Source organism: Toxorhynchites rutilus, chromosome 3, assembly GCF_029784135.1.
Source record: "Toxorhynchites rutilus septentrionalis strain SRP chromosome 3, ASM2978413v1, whole genome shotgun sequence".
Lineage (NCBI taxonomy): Eukaryota > Metazoa > Arthropoda > Insecta > Diptera > Culicidae > Toxorhynchites > Toxorhynchites rutilus.
Genome location: NC_073746.1, coordinates 308091956 through 308106014, shown reverse-complemented (window position 1 = coordinate 308106014; position 14059 = coordinate 308091956). Strand labels below are relative to the sequence as shown.

The 14059-nt window shown below is 38.0% G+C and overlaps 1 protein-coding gene across 1 annotated transcript in view; it reads left to right on the top strand.

Annotated features, from left to right (window-relative positions):
• LOC129778292 (mucin-2) overlaps positions 1 to 14059 on the top strand; it is a 144056-nt gene that overhangs the window by 42587 nt on the left and 87410 nt on the right. The gene's annotated exons all lie outside the window — the stretch shown is intronic.

Genomic DNA, 14059 nt, shown 5'->3' with positions numbered 1-14059 from the left:
AAGTGCCCCCAAACCAAATCACTAGCTGTATGGCAAATATTGTAAAGGATATTAAATAAGAAATTTTTGCGGTTTATTTGAACCCCTATGTGGTTTGACGTAGAATCTATAGTGAAAAACGTACTTTTTCGTTTATTTCACGCCATCCTCAATAGATCCGAGATAAAAATTTGAAAAAAATACTGAATGTGCATCTTACCACGGTGTATCAAGAAAAATTATCAAAAATATATTTCATCAAAAATTTTAGTACTAAAAAAATATTTAAATTTTGAAATTTTTTTTTTGGGATTTAGAGATTCAGTACTACTCTAATTCATATTTAAATGTGCTCTTACGGATATTCTAGATTGATAAATATCTTCAATCTGTTTTTTTTCAAATATCTGATAATAAAAATAAAATAATAAAAAAAAAATAATACACAGTACAAAAAAAAAATATTTTTTTTTCAAAATTTCGAAATGCCAGAAAATCTATAACATTTTTTGTACTGTGTATTTTTTTAATTTTATTTTTATTATTAGATATTTGGAAAAAAAAACAGTTTGAAGATATTTATCAATCTAGAAAAGCCGTAAGAGCACATTTAAATATGAATTAGAGTAGTACTGAATCTCTAAATCCCAACTTTTTTTTTCAGAATTTAAATATTTTTTTTAGTACTAAAATTTTTGATGAAATTTTTTTTGATAATTTTTCTTGATACACCGTGGTAAGATGTACATTCAGTATTTTTTTCAAATTTTTATCTCGGATATATTGAGGATGGCGTGTAATAAACGAAAAAGTACGTTTTTCACTATAGATCCTACGTCAAGCCACATAGGGGTTCAAATAAACCACCAAACTTTCTTTCATCCTTTACAATATTTGCCATACAGCAAGTGATTTGGTTTGGGAGCACTTTTTACTCCCTTACCTAACCACTCTTTGGAAATATAAAAAAAATATTTTTTGATACCGCGCAACACTGAAAAAAAACTGAAAAAAATCACACATATCTAGAAAAACCGTAGGAACACATTTAAATATGAATTAGAGTAGTACTGAATCTCTAAATATCAAAAAAAAAATTCAAAATTTCAAAATTTTTTTTGGTACTAAAAGTTTTGATGAAATTTCTTTTTGATAATTTTTATTGATACACCGTAGTAAGATGCACATTCAGTATTTTTTTCAAATTTTTAAATCGGATCTTTTGAGGATGGCGTGAAATAAACGAAAAAGTACGTTTTTCACTGTAGATCCTACGTCAAACCACATAGGTGTTCAAATAAACCGCCAAAATTTCTTATTTAATATCCTTTAAAATATTTGCCATACAGCTAGTGATTTGGTTTGGGGGCACTTTATACTCCCTTACCCGGCCAGGCCAGGTAATGTGAATTAATTGTGCAGATTATTTTTCTCAAGAAACATAGTCATGAACAAGGATGGAAAACGAGGGAGCATGATGTGATTTACGATTAATCGCAAACTGCACAGATCGCAATCTGTGCAAACTGCGACTAACTATTAATCCTCACCCATCATAACCAAATGATTTTCTCTTGGTAACTCTGAGTTGACCAAAGCATTGCTAGACTGAAACTAGTTCGAATAATTGAGTTACTCTCCTTCCTCGTTTTGTTTTCAACTCCTAACAAGAATTTGAGTGTCTCTATGACGTACGCTTAACGATTCTCGCTCCCTCGTCCGGGCGTTCAATTTTCCTTTCCGAGCGCGTTTACTTCGATGAAACTGGGTAAAATAAAAAAATGCGCTACAGCAGATAGGACGACTTTAATGTTTCATGTTTCACAGAGGATTTCTCAGATGGTGTTTAAATTAATCAAGAGACTACAAACAATAATCCCCCTCAAATCACTAATTTTATGAGTTAATGTAAATGCGTTATTGGCCAAGGCTATTACGACATCGAACACGTGGTCTTGCGAGATATATTTTTCCGCCAGCCCAAATCTAGACCACTTTTTTCGGGGCCGAGTAAACTGGTGTCTAGAAAAGACCTTGATTACCTTGAATTAATCAAAAAACATAAATTAGAGCAAATATGTCAACATGTGTTTTTTTGTGTAAGCACGTAAATATTTGCTCATAATTTTTTTTGACGTAGGACTACGTCTAACCGGAAGATATAGGGGTGAAATGAAAATCTAGGCACTGAACAATTAGGAAAAAATGCAAGATTTGGAACGTATATAACTCGAGCATTTCTCAATAGATCGCAAAGGTTTTTGCATCAATTGATAGGAAATATATCTACGCATCTATCATAACGAATAACATTCAATTTTTCTTGAGATAAATAATTAAATAATTGTGAAATATCAAGCATTGTCCAAATGCACTCTGTGCCCATTTTTGATTGGTCCATTTTGTGCTCCTCAAATCGTACCGACCAAAACGGGCAACCAGAGCAGCAGCGGAATACAACGCAGCACGATTGGAAAGGAAAAAGAAAACAAATGAACGAAGCATTGGTCGCAGTCTCACACATGCGTAATTCTCGAGCCAGCCAGTCAGCTTAAAAATCCCCGCTCCGCTGCCGTAACGATCATTCTCATTGAAACCGTACACCACATCGTTTCGCATCACATCACATCAACAAACCAACACAAGCAGTCATGTCTGGACATGACAAAGGAGGAAAAGTGAAGGGAAAGGCAAGGCAATTCGTCAATTGCTCCGCAAGGGTAGCTAGGCCGAGCGCTTTAGTACCAGTGCACCAGTCCACCTAGTCGGCGTTATATAGTTTCGGCCGCCGAAGTGATCGAGTTAGCTGGCAAAGCTGCTCGCGACGATAAGAGAACCCGCATTCAGAATAGACCACATTCGGTTCGGTGGCCATCAAGACAACAACAGGCAGTTGCAGCGAGTGCCGAGTGACAAACGCAATCGTAAAACGGCAGCAGGTAGCAGATGAAAAAAGTTTGTTCTTTATACAAACTGCTTTGGTGGCATCGGTGGACGGCATCGAGGGCGTTCGAAATGGTTTTTTTTCAAAACCACGAGTACTAAGTTTTCTAAATTGGAACCATTCCATAAAACACGGCGCTGTTCAGGGCCATTAAACCATCCAAAGAAGAGTTTACGAAATACAGTTCAATGCTTTCTAAAACAATATCCAAAATAATAATAAAACACAAATTGATTTTTTTAATAATTTGTTTGCCAGGATATGATGAGTATGAGAATTTGGCAGTTGTTCTGAGCTTATTGATGGTTGGGGACTTTCCCGATTATTTAATTTTCACCAATTCTTAACTTTCTTCTAGATTGAAAGTACAGTCGACATTAGCTAATTGGACGGATCTGTAATGCGACATATTTATTTGGACATTTTTGTTAACATAGAGTTCGGGATCCAAATTATGACCCCACATTAAAAGTCGACACTGTACCACTGTCATCGCAAATGTTCAATTACAGGTTCAAATCGCCTCCAATGCGACACTGAGTGGTGCCTCGGCACGTCGCATTAAATATAATTTACTGTACAACATGTCACAAGCTGGATGGGAAGAAATTTTCCAACTGTGAAAGCTGTGGCTAGTGATCCCCGATAATCGTTCGATTAATCAATCAATCGAATACTTCCTACAGAAATCGATTATTAATCGAACGAATACTGCACAACGAATAATCGAAGCGAACGAATAATTATCGTCGGTTAATCGATCCAAACTCAGAGAGAAAAAAACGTACGGCCGCTGCAGTTTTATCCTGAAAAAAAATATTATCTTTGAGGCTCCCCTAAGTTCGTAAACAAAGTTCAATGCCGTCAACGTGAATTGAGCTTCGTTTACGAATTTAGGGATGAGTAAAAGATAATAATTGATTTTCAAAAATCGGGGACCACTAGCTGTGGCGAGTGGCAAACGCAATCGCTAGACAGGAAGGTTTAGCCGAACAAGATGGGGATATCGAGTTATAAAAAAAAATAAAGTCTTTTGATTAAAGATAATTTTGTGGTCCTGAAAAGGACCCTTTTTAGCCTGCATGTGAATCCAACGAGCGAACAAATCGTAATGAATGTATTTTTTGCCATCGCTGCCTTTTAACGATCATTCGTTTTTTGATCACTCGCCCCTTTGGCTGAGTCTGCCGATTTTTCTCTATCCTGTGAGCATGTACCGCTATAGTACAAAACGCGCGGATCCGCTGAAAAATATATCATTCAAACCGTAAATCAGTGTGGTTGTATGGCATCGTTTCACATCACATCGCATCAACGGATTGGTGCTGGAGCACCAGTATACATAATAGCGGTTTTAGAATTTCGGCGCCGGAGTGCTCGAGATGGCTTACAAAGCTGCTCACGACAATAAGAAAACCCACCTACAGAACAGAGCACATTCGGTTCGGTGGCAACAACTAGTTTCAGCGAGTGGCAAACGCAATCGCAAAACGGCAGCAGGTAGAATAAGGAAAATGTTTGTTTATACAGACTGCTTTGGTGGCAAAACCAGCCACCGTAAAACACGGCGCTTTTCAGGGCCATTAAACCTTTCAAAGAAGAGTTATTAAAAGTTTTTCACAATTCCAATGCATTCTAAAGTGACATAATATGACATATAATATGAACTGAATTATTTAGTTTATGCTTGTTTTTGAACTTATTGGTGGTCGGGGTCTTTTAAATTGATCATTCAGTTTTCACAAACCCATGCATGGTTTCCGAATTAAAAATGGCTTCAAATTACAACACATTGTATGCAGGATGGCATTAACGATTTTTCTCGGTAGCAAGAACTGCTTTCTTTGGTTGATAACTGATGTTGAAAATTGACTGACGTTACATCTGCATTGTATAGAAAAATAACTAAGGAGCAATATGATGAGCTATGTATTTCCTGCTGCTCTGTTCTTATTTTAAACGACTTCAATCCGAAGATCATCCGTCCCTGTATTTACTGTTAGTTTTTCAGAACGCTTGTAGCTCGTTTATTTCTCGATAGATCGTAGAGTTCGTCTCCAAAACCTCAGTTCTATTTCATTTTTATTCACTTTGTTTGCGGAGACTACAAATCTTACAATTCATTCGTCTCCGAAACCACAGTTTAAGGTACGGTAATGTGCTCATTAGTGAAATATATGATAGTGAATGAGCTGATGACCACCTTTGCATTCCCTATCACAACCATCATTTTGATTGTACGATATGTGCATACGCCGAAAGATGCCCGGCGTTGAACATTTAATAAGTACAAAGCCTTCAGAAAAAAAATCAAAGATCAAGTTAGTAAAAAAAATGTAAAAACACAACACCAAAGGTTCTTTTCAGAACCCCCAACATGTTCATAAAGAGTAAACAGTAAACTAATACATTTTTCAGGTAGATAGGTAGGTACTCACCTAGGAGAAGAAAATAAAACAATATATTTAAAATATATATTTAGCAAAAGCTGTCCCCTTTGTATAGTCCTACGTCACTCCGGTTATGTCCCCGACATTACCCACCCGTCTTTTTGGATTGTGGAACTCTACATAATTTGTATGCAGATAGACTATCCACAGTTTGTGGGGGGATGGAATACTCATACAACTCAAATGGATAATGATTATCTGCTATCACAAAGCTGAGAAATTTTTTGACGTTTTGTTTTACTATTGATTCATTCAAAAAAAAAAAGCTTTATTTTTAAATGTTTTCTTATCCTTAGACTGGCTCACCATATTGCACTGCTACTAAAGCCGTAAGCTAACTTCAAGGATATTTTTTATTCATTTTCGGCGAATAATCAATAGAGTGCCGTGAAACATCAGAATAATAGCAAAAACAATATTACGATCATAAGGTGTTGGACAGGTTATTCCAGACGACATTGGAATATATTCCATCTGATCATCTTTAGAAAGGTTGATGACCTTCAAAGGATAAATTTATCTTGGGCACATTGAATTGATGTTCATGACTTCCGGTCGGACGTTTATTCGCTCCGATAATAATTGTGTGGTCCCCACAAAGCATATATTCCAATGCCGTCAGTTCACTGAAATTCTTCGCATACCGTTTTTAACCAGATTCAACCATGCAAATCTGCGGTCAAAGCAGTATGTACACTTGAGAGATGCAACAAGTTTGAAGGGATATAAAAAAAAACATTAGTCGTTCGATAAATCTACTGCCACATATGTCGGAAGTACACGATACATGAATATCATACGTCCATACTATTTCATTACATTTATTCGCAACGAAGAACGTAACCACACAGAATTGAATTAATCAAATATGTGATCCGTTTTATCTACAAAATAAAAAAGGGTCTGAAATTCAATCGAATTCGAAAGGTGTTTCGTGAAGTCACTAATTGAATTACTATTGGAAAAATTATTGGGAGAGAAATGTGAATGTTCAGAATTATTGGAATCTAAACACGATTTTGGGCGGGATGAGATTGGCCCAAATCTGCTGGTAATAAAATTAATCAATTGCATCCATTACCCGTCTGCTGTTTATCGGGCGGGAGACGACAGCAAAATAAAATCGACACGAGACTGAGTCAGCCACTCACTGCGGACAGTGCAATAGAGAATTAAAAATCCCTCGATGAGTGTCGTAAGATTTCAGTTGATCGTCTCTTGTTACACTTTCCGATCAAGAACTCAACATCCGCTCTATGGAATGGGATTAATCGTTTGTGGCTTGCACTCACGATAAAACTTGAGTAGTAGAAGTAATGCTTCGAGAGTGCAGGCAGTGGGGATTCCGCTTTCATATTGCTTTTTTGAGATCGTGGTAGCTCACCGTTCCAAGTATTCTCTCTGTTTACATATGAAGAATAAAAGAGCCTCGCCTGCTGGGGGTGATTTAAAAACATCCGACTAGAGGGATATACTTATTCATTGATCGTTGAATGTGATTTTTTACCATCCCTGGTCATGAATAAAAAAACAGTGATGAATGAGGAATTTTAAATTTCTAAAATTAAATATTGGACCCTATTATGTAATTCTAATTGAACAGAAATTTACTTGTTAGCTTTATTTTACTGTTATAGATACAGTCGGGTGAAAGCTGTTGGCATAATATTTCGAGGCTTGTTGCATTCCTAATGCTTGCCCTCAAAAACACTTCGGAAACCTTTCAAGAAAAAAATTCAAATTTCGAGAAAGAACTCGATTCGACAAGATTCTATCGCTTTACAAAATGATAGCGATAGTAATAGGGATCGAATTCATCGTTCGATTCAATTTATTAATATTTCCGATTGATAGTTCTTATACTTCTAGTTAATTGGGTAATTGGTCTCACAGACCGAGAATCAATAATTTTCAGTTAATTCGACATCTAGATAATTGGACAGACCTATAATGCGACACGAATAATTGGATATTTTGATATGATTCTCTAATTGGACTTTTTTGAAAACCTCCTTTGTGCAAGTTTCAATAACACGATAAATTTTCAGGAGTGCTTTCAATAATTTTACTAGATTATGTGTTTTGCACACTTATCTAGTAATTATTTGTTAGATTTTCCTGTTTTAAGTTATTTCTCACATTGTTGTTTTTTGTTGATAAGTTCAATTACAGGTCACAATCGCCTCTATTTGGACACTGAGTGATGCCTTGGTATGACCCATTAGAGATGATTTTTTTTTGCTTTAAATAAACATAAATAATGCCTAAAATAGCATCAACAAAAAAAAACAATAGCAAAATTACAGAGACACGCACAGTCTGTGACACAAATTGTATTTTCCAGTGCATTTATTGTGTACCGTTATGGAATCATTTAATTAAATAAATTAATTGAAAATTATTATTAGAAATCTAACAACTGATATTCATCTATAACTCCATTGACAATAATCCCATAAAATTCAACCGTGCTATACGTCTGGCATTTAGTCGAAATCTTGGTAGTAGGCTCAGTTCTACACTGCGTTTCACAACTACCATTTTTTTCTGAGTTTCCAGAGATATGTAAGAAGTCGGTTGAATTGGAGTATATATTTTAGGATATAACAACTATCTTCATTTAAAAGATTGGCTTTTTGAACTTTATTGTTGTGTTTAGGCGCGAAACATTAAAATAAACCTAAATTCCAGTGTTTCATAACTATAGAACCGGATGGGAAAACTCTCAGTCCTTTACAAAATTAACGTCAATTTCACATGAATTACAATAAGTTACTAATTCGTAGGACATCTTTAGTTCTCAATAAGTGCAAATAACCCATTCGAGGTGGTTCCGACCAAGCTGCGCCATGTTGTAGTGTGTATCTCGTTCTACTGCTCGTTTAAAATCGTCAAATCACTTAAACTGCTTGTCAGCTGCATATACTATTCATACGGTCACTTCTCATAAGTTCTTGATAGGGTTTTGATCTGGTAAACAAGCTGACCAGTCCAGAATCTGAAGCCTCATTAAACCACGACTCATCGTTAGAATGCGGAGCAAATTTTGTGAGAAAATGCCAAAAATGTGAAGCTTGAGTATATTTAAAAAAGCTTTAGCTAAACGGGGGCGCTTGAAACCATTCCTCGCGTTATTTTTGAAAATGTCCAATGTAACATTTTAGTCAACTTGAGAAAAACGAAGTTGAAGACCCGAACATTATTTCGCGAATTGTCTTAAAAGCTATCGATCTTTATCGCTACTTTCACCACTAGCGGTCAAGAACAACTCTGAAAAACCAATCATAACTGTTGTTCCGTGATTTGAGATTAAGGTTGAAGCCTCGGAGCGAAAAATGTTACATTGGATGTTTTGACTGCCCGCGTTTGCGCATTGGACATATTACGTTGCGCGATAAGAATTTGTAACTAACTACTAAACAACAATCCAAATATCAGCATTTCGTTCTAGAGACATATTATTATAGTTATCACTCGTTGGATTGCACTGAAATCGATAACAACACCTGTAAGAAACAAAAACTCCAAACGACCGAAGTACGACTTCGTGTTGTATTGACTGCTTTGATATTTCGGACGTTTCGGGCGTCGGAGGAAAGTGGCGTCCGAAATAACAGCCGGGTGCTTAAAATCCGAATCTGTACATTGGATATTTTTTGTATCGGCGATAAAAAGATGAAGAAGATAGATACGTGAACAATTTTTTTGTGATGCCTTCAATGATTGAAGACTAATAGCGTGCATCTATTAACTCGATTTGTTTACACTTGTTACATAGGTCCTTTTCAAAAGTTACGCGAGATTTCTTAAATCCATTGAAAAATGGATGAGCATTCAGCGATAGTATCTAGATGTTTTCAATTTGTATCTTCAATATATTCCCGAAAGACGAAATCGTTTGTTAAAAGGTGATTCCTATAGGAGCGCTATCCTCCGCACTCGAACGGTCAAAATCAATGTTCAATGAAAAATAAAATTTTCTATGATCAAAAATATCGAAAAGATCGAAAAGAAAAGATCGATTTTCGCGATTTTTGGAGTACAAAGAATCGATCAAAAAAATCGATTTTCTTTTGCTGAATATCGATGCAAGATCGCTCAATCCTAATTCAAATTTTGTTTTATTGTCTGGTACTAAATTCATTTTATAATGAGTTTTTGATACAGTCAACTTTGGTAGACCGCAGTCTAACATTTGAACAATTAAAAAAAGTTTGGACACCACTAAATTGTTAAAGGATCGTATCCCAATCAGTATCCCAATACACCTCGAATTCTAACCGCTCAGTGATTGTTACTTAATTTTTTTTATAGTGCTGAATGATTTTTTGTTGAAATTTCAACCACTATAGTTATAATCCAAATATTTCAATAGATAACATTGGTTGGATCTTTATTCGGACGAATTGTCCTTTGGTGGCATAACTCTTAAGATTTGGAGATACGGTTCTCAGGGTCGCTTACACTGTAACCGGCTACTAACGGGTTTGTCATGAAAGATTTGTCAACTTTTTTTTAACAAAACACAGTGTTTTTTGGGATATTCAGTTCAAATTCATTCTGGTTGTAGTTCAACTCTTTCATTTTTAGAGTGAAATCCGATTTCGGTCATATGACCAACACAGGTTCGCTTACAGCGATCGATCCGTTCGATTCACATTTCCACTACTCGGCCAGACATTTCGACCGGTTGTCTCTGAGCTCTTCTAAAGTTGATGGCTTGTTGGCATAGACCAGTTACTTGACATAGTTCCATGGGCCAATCGCCTGGTTCATCTCTCGAAGTAACACGTTCACCAAACTTACTTTTCAATAAATCATTGTACCGTGTGCTGTGTGGCAAGTAGCACCGTCTTGTTGAAACCACATATCATTGATGTTAAGATCTTTCAATTCTGGCCGAAAATAGTGTACCAACATGTCACGATAGCGCTTTCCATTGGCGGTAAGATGACGGTCGTTCTCGTCGTTCCCTTTTCCAGCATGAAAACCACACCAAACAGTATTTTTTTCGGATACAATGGTATTCCTTGATGTGGGTTTCCGTCTGACCAATAACGCATATTTTGCTTGTTAACAAAGCCATTTAGCCAGAAATAAGCATTATCTCTGAAGATGATTTTGTGATGAAAATCATCATTTTCTTCAAGATTCGTCAGAGCCCAATCGAAGAAGTTTCGGCGCTTCATATGGTCAAGTGGCCTTAGTTCTTGAGTCAATTTGATCTTGTGAGCATACAGCCCAATATCTTTTCGCAAAATACGCTACAATGAGGTTTGGGAGATGCTCAATTCTCGAGAACGCCGTGCAACTGACTAATTCGGGTCATTTCGGACGGATTCACTTGCGGCTGCAATATTTTCGTTGCTTCGTGCGGGGCGGCTTCCCGTTGACACGGAAACATCCAACAGCGAAAATGTTGACTCAAATTTGGTCACCAAACTATGCATAACTTGCCGGCTGGGACGATTATTGTGGTGAGCGCTCCTGAGCGGCCCTTACACGATCATTCATGTTGACATTAGTTCAAAAAATGGCAAGAAAAATGATCGTGTGATTCCACGAAGTTGGAATGACTGGTAATAATGATGAAAATCCGGATTTTCTGATATCGGTTCGTCGTTACAGAAATAGGGCAGGGCACGTTCATGTCACTCTACGAAAAATGTAATTTGTAATAAAACAAATGTAAAACAGGAAATTTATCCAGAAATTTTTGACGTAGGACTACGTCTTACATTAAGGGTGCCAAATCAGAAAAAAAAGGTCACGTTTTTATGAAATAAAGTTAATGTTAATAACTATTTTTGCTGCAAACGGATTTTAACGATTTGCATACCAATCGATTCTAAGATTTGTTTGATATGCTAAAGGGTGTGTCACATCGAATTGCATCACGGAAAAAACGCTGTAGAAATTCGCCCAGTAGACCGATCCTTTTGAAAATTTTAGACAGTAAAATAAAAACTATTAAACAACTTTTGGCATTTTCTTTTTATTCATACTTCGAGCCCAAGCCCGTATGCTCGCACCTTCCTCTTTACCCCGTCCATAAGGTTCTGTACAACGTCAGGTTGTAGTTTTTTTTTTTAACAGAAATCCATTTTCTCTTGAAGTTCGCCTCCGATTTGACAACTTTTGGGTTCTTCCGGAGGGCCTGCTTCATAATCGCCCAATATTTCTCTATTGGGCGAAGCTCCGGCGCGTAGGGCGGGTTCATTTCCTTTGGCACGAAGGTGACCCCGTTGGCTTCGTGCCACTCCAACACGTCCTTTGAATAGTGGCACGAAGCGAGATCCGGCCAGAAGATGGTCGGGCCCTCGTGCTGCTTCAATAGTGGTAGTAAGCGCTTCTGTAGGCACTCCTTAAGGTAAACCTGCCCGTTTACCGTGCCGGTCATCACGAAGGGGGCGCTCCACTTTCCGCAAGAGCAGATCGCTTGCCACACAATGTACTTTTTGGCAAACTTGGATAGTTTCTGCTTGCGAGTCTCCTCCGGAACGCTGAATTTGCCCTCTGCGGAGAAGAACAACAGGCCCGGCAGCTGACGAAAGTCCGCTTTGACGTAGGTTTCGTCGTCCATTACCAGGCAATGCGGCTTCGTCAGCATTTCGGTGTACAGCTTCCGGGCTCGCGTCTTCCCAACATGTTTTGTCTTTCGTCACGGTTAGGAGCCTTCTGAACCTTGTATGTACGCAGGCCCTCCCGCTGTTCGCTGCTTGGTCCGCTGGACGAATGAACTTGACAAATTCAGTTTATTGGCGACATCCCGGACCGAACTTCTCGGATCACGTCTAAACTGCTTAACTACGCGCTTGTGATCTTTTTCACTGACGAAGCATCCATTTTTTCCGTTCTTCACCTTACGGTCGATGGTTAGGTTCTCGAAGTATCGTTTTAGTACTCTGCTGACCGTGGATTGGACGATTTCCAGCATCTTACCAATGTCCCGATGTGACAACTCCGGATTCTCGAAATGAGTGCGCAGGATTAATTCACGACGCTCTTTTTCGTTCGACGACATTTTTCCAAATTTACGAAAAATTGACATTGAAGCATGGCCAACGTGATCTATACACTCTTATCTGATTATAAGCGAGAGCTGAAGATATAATTCCTAAAAAATAAATTTCTACAGCGTTTTTTCCGTGATGCAATTTGATGTGACACACCCTTTATACATTACAATCCTGTCATACCTTTTGTAACATTACTGTGATATATAAAATGTATCCACCTTAACTTGACACCTTGCTCTTATTTGCTTCGTCAGTTCTAGATTCTTCCCCGTGTAACAAAGACATATTATTATACCGTTAGAGAAAAACGTTACGAATAAAAAGACGCTTCTGATATTGTACATCCTGCGTGTTCTATAAATCCCTGACAATAAAAACTCTTGGCCACCGATACAACAGTTGTCGAACGAGGATGGTTGATCCGGCAAATGCTGGTGTTGCTGCTAATTTAAATGCTGATTTAGGCGCTGGTGCTGCTGCGGATGTACGTGCTGCTGTTCTTGCTCCCACTGCGAATGCAATCGTCATTTACAATCGACCCGTTTGATCGTCATCGAATGAAATGGTCCCGATGGGTTGAGCGGCTGGAAGGTGCTTTCGTGCTATTTGGTGTTCGCGAGGAAACCAAACTCTACATGCTACTTCACTTCATGGGAGGTGAAACATATGACATTGTATGCGATAAACTTGCTCCAGTGAAACCACAGACCCGTACGTATGCTGATATAGTTGGACTACTGGAGACTCATTTCAATCCAGAGCCATTGGAAATACTAGAAAATTTTCGCTTCAAATGCCGGAAGCAAGCTGATGAGCGTCCGGAAGAATCAATAGATGAGTACTTGATAGCATTGCGTAAACTGGCTATCACCTGCAACTTTAGAGAGTACCTCAATACAGAGCTATACAATCTCGTTTGCTGGAGGTACGAAACCTAACGTTAGATCGAGCGAGAGAAATTGCAGTATCGATGGAGCTTTCGTCCAAAGGAGGCCGTGAGATCCAGTCGAAACAAGGAAAGCCAGAAGTTAATCTGGTGGATACGAGAAGAGAAAATGCTGCGAAAAGTAAGGTAACGAAGAAGTTCATGAAAAATAATGAGAAGTCTGGATCCGGTAAAAAGGGGGAATGCTACCGGTGCGGAAATGTTTCGCATTTTGCGAATAAATGTCCCCATATTCGTACAGTGTGCAATTATTGCAAAATGACAGGGCACTTGCAGAAGGTATGCATGAAGGCGAAGAAAGATAAAGGTGCCAAATCGGAGACCCACTTTGTTGAAGAAAATGTTTCTGGCATGGGTCAGAAGGAAAGCAATAGTGTGACGCTAGAGGAAGTGTGCAAGTTGGAGTTGAAAAAGCCGTCTACTTCGAAGTTCTATTTAGAAATCAATGTGAATGATGCTGCCATACGTTTTGAAGTGGATACCGGTGCTCCAGTCACAATTATCAGTGCGGAAGATAAGAAGAGGTTTTTCCCTAAGGAAAGAATGCTGCCGTCAGATCTTGAGCTAGTGAGCTATTGTAATAGTCGTATCAACGTTGAAGGAATGTTGAATGTTACTGCTGAATACCGTGCGAAAAAGTTAGTGCTGCCTTTGTACGTGTCAAATGTGCGCAAACACCCACTGCTAGGAAGGCAGTGGATTACTGGGATGCAGATTGACC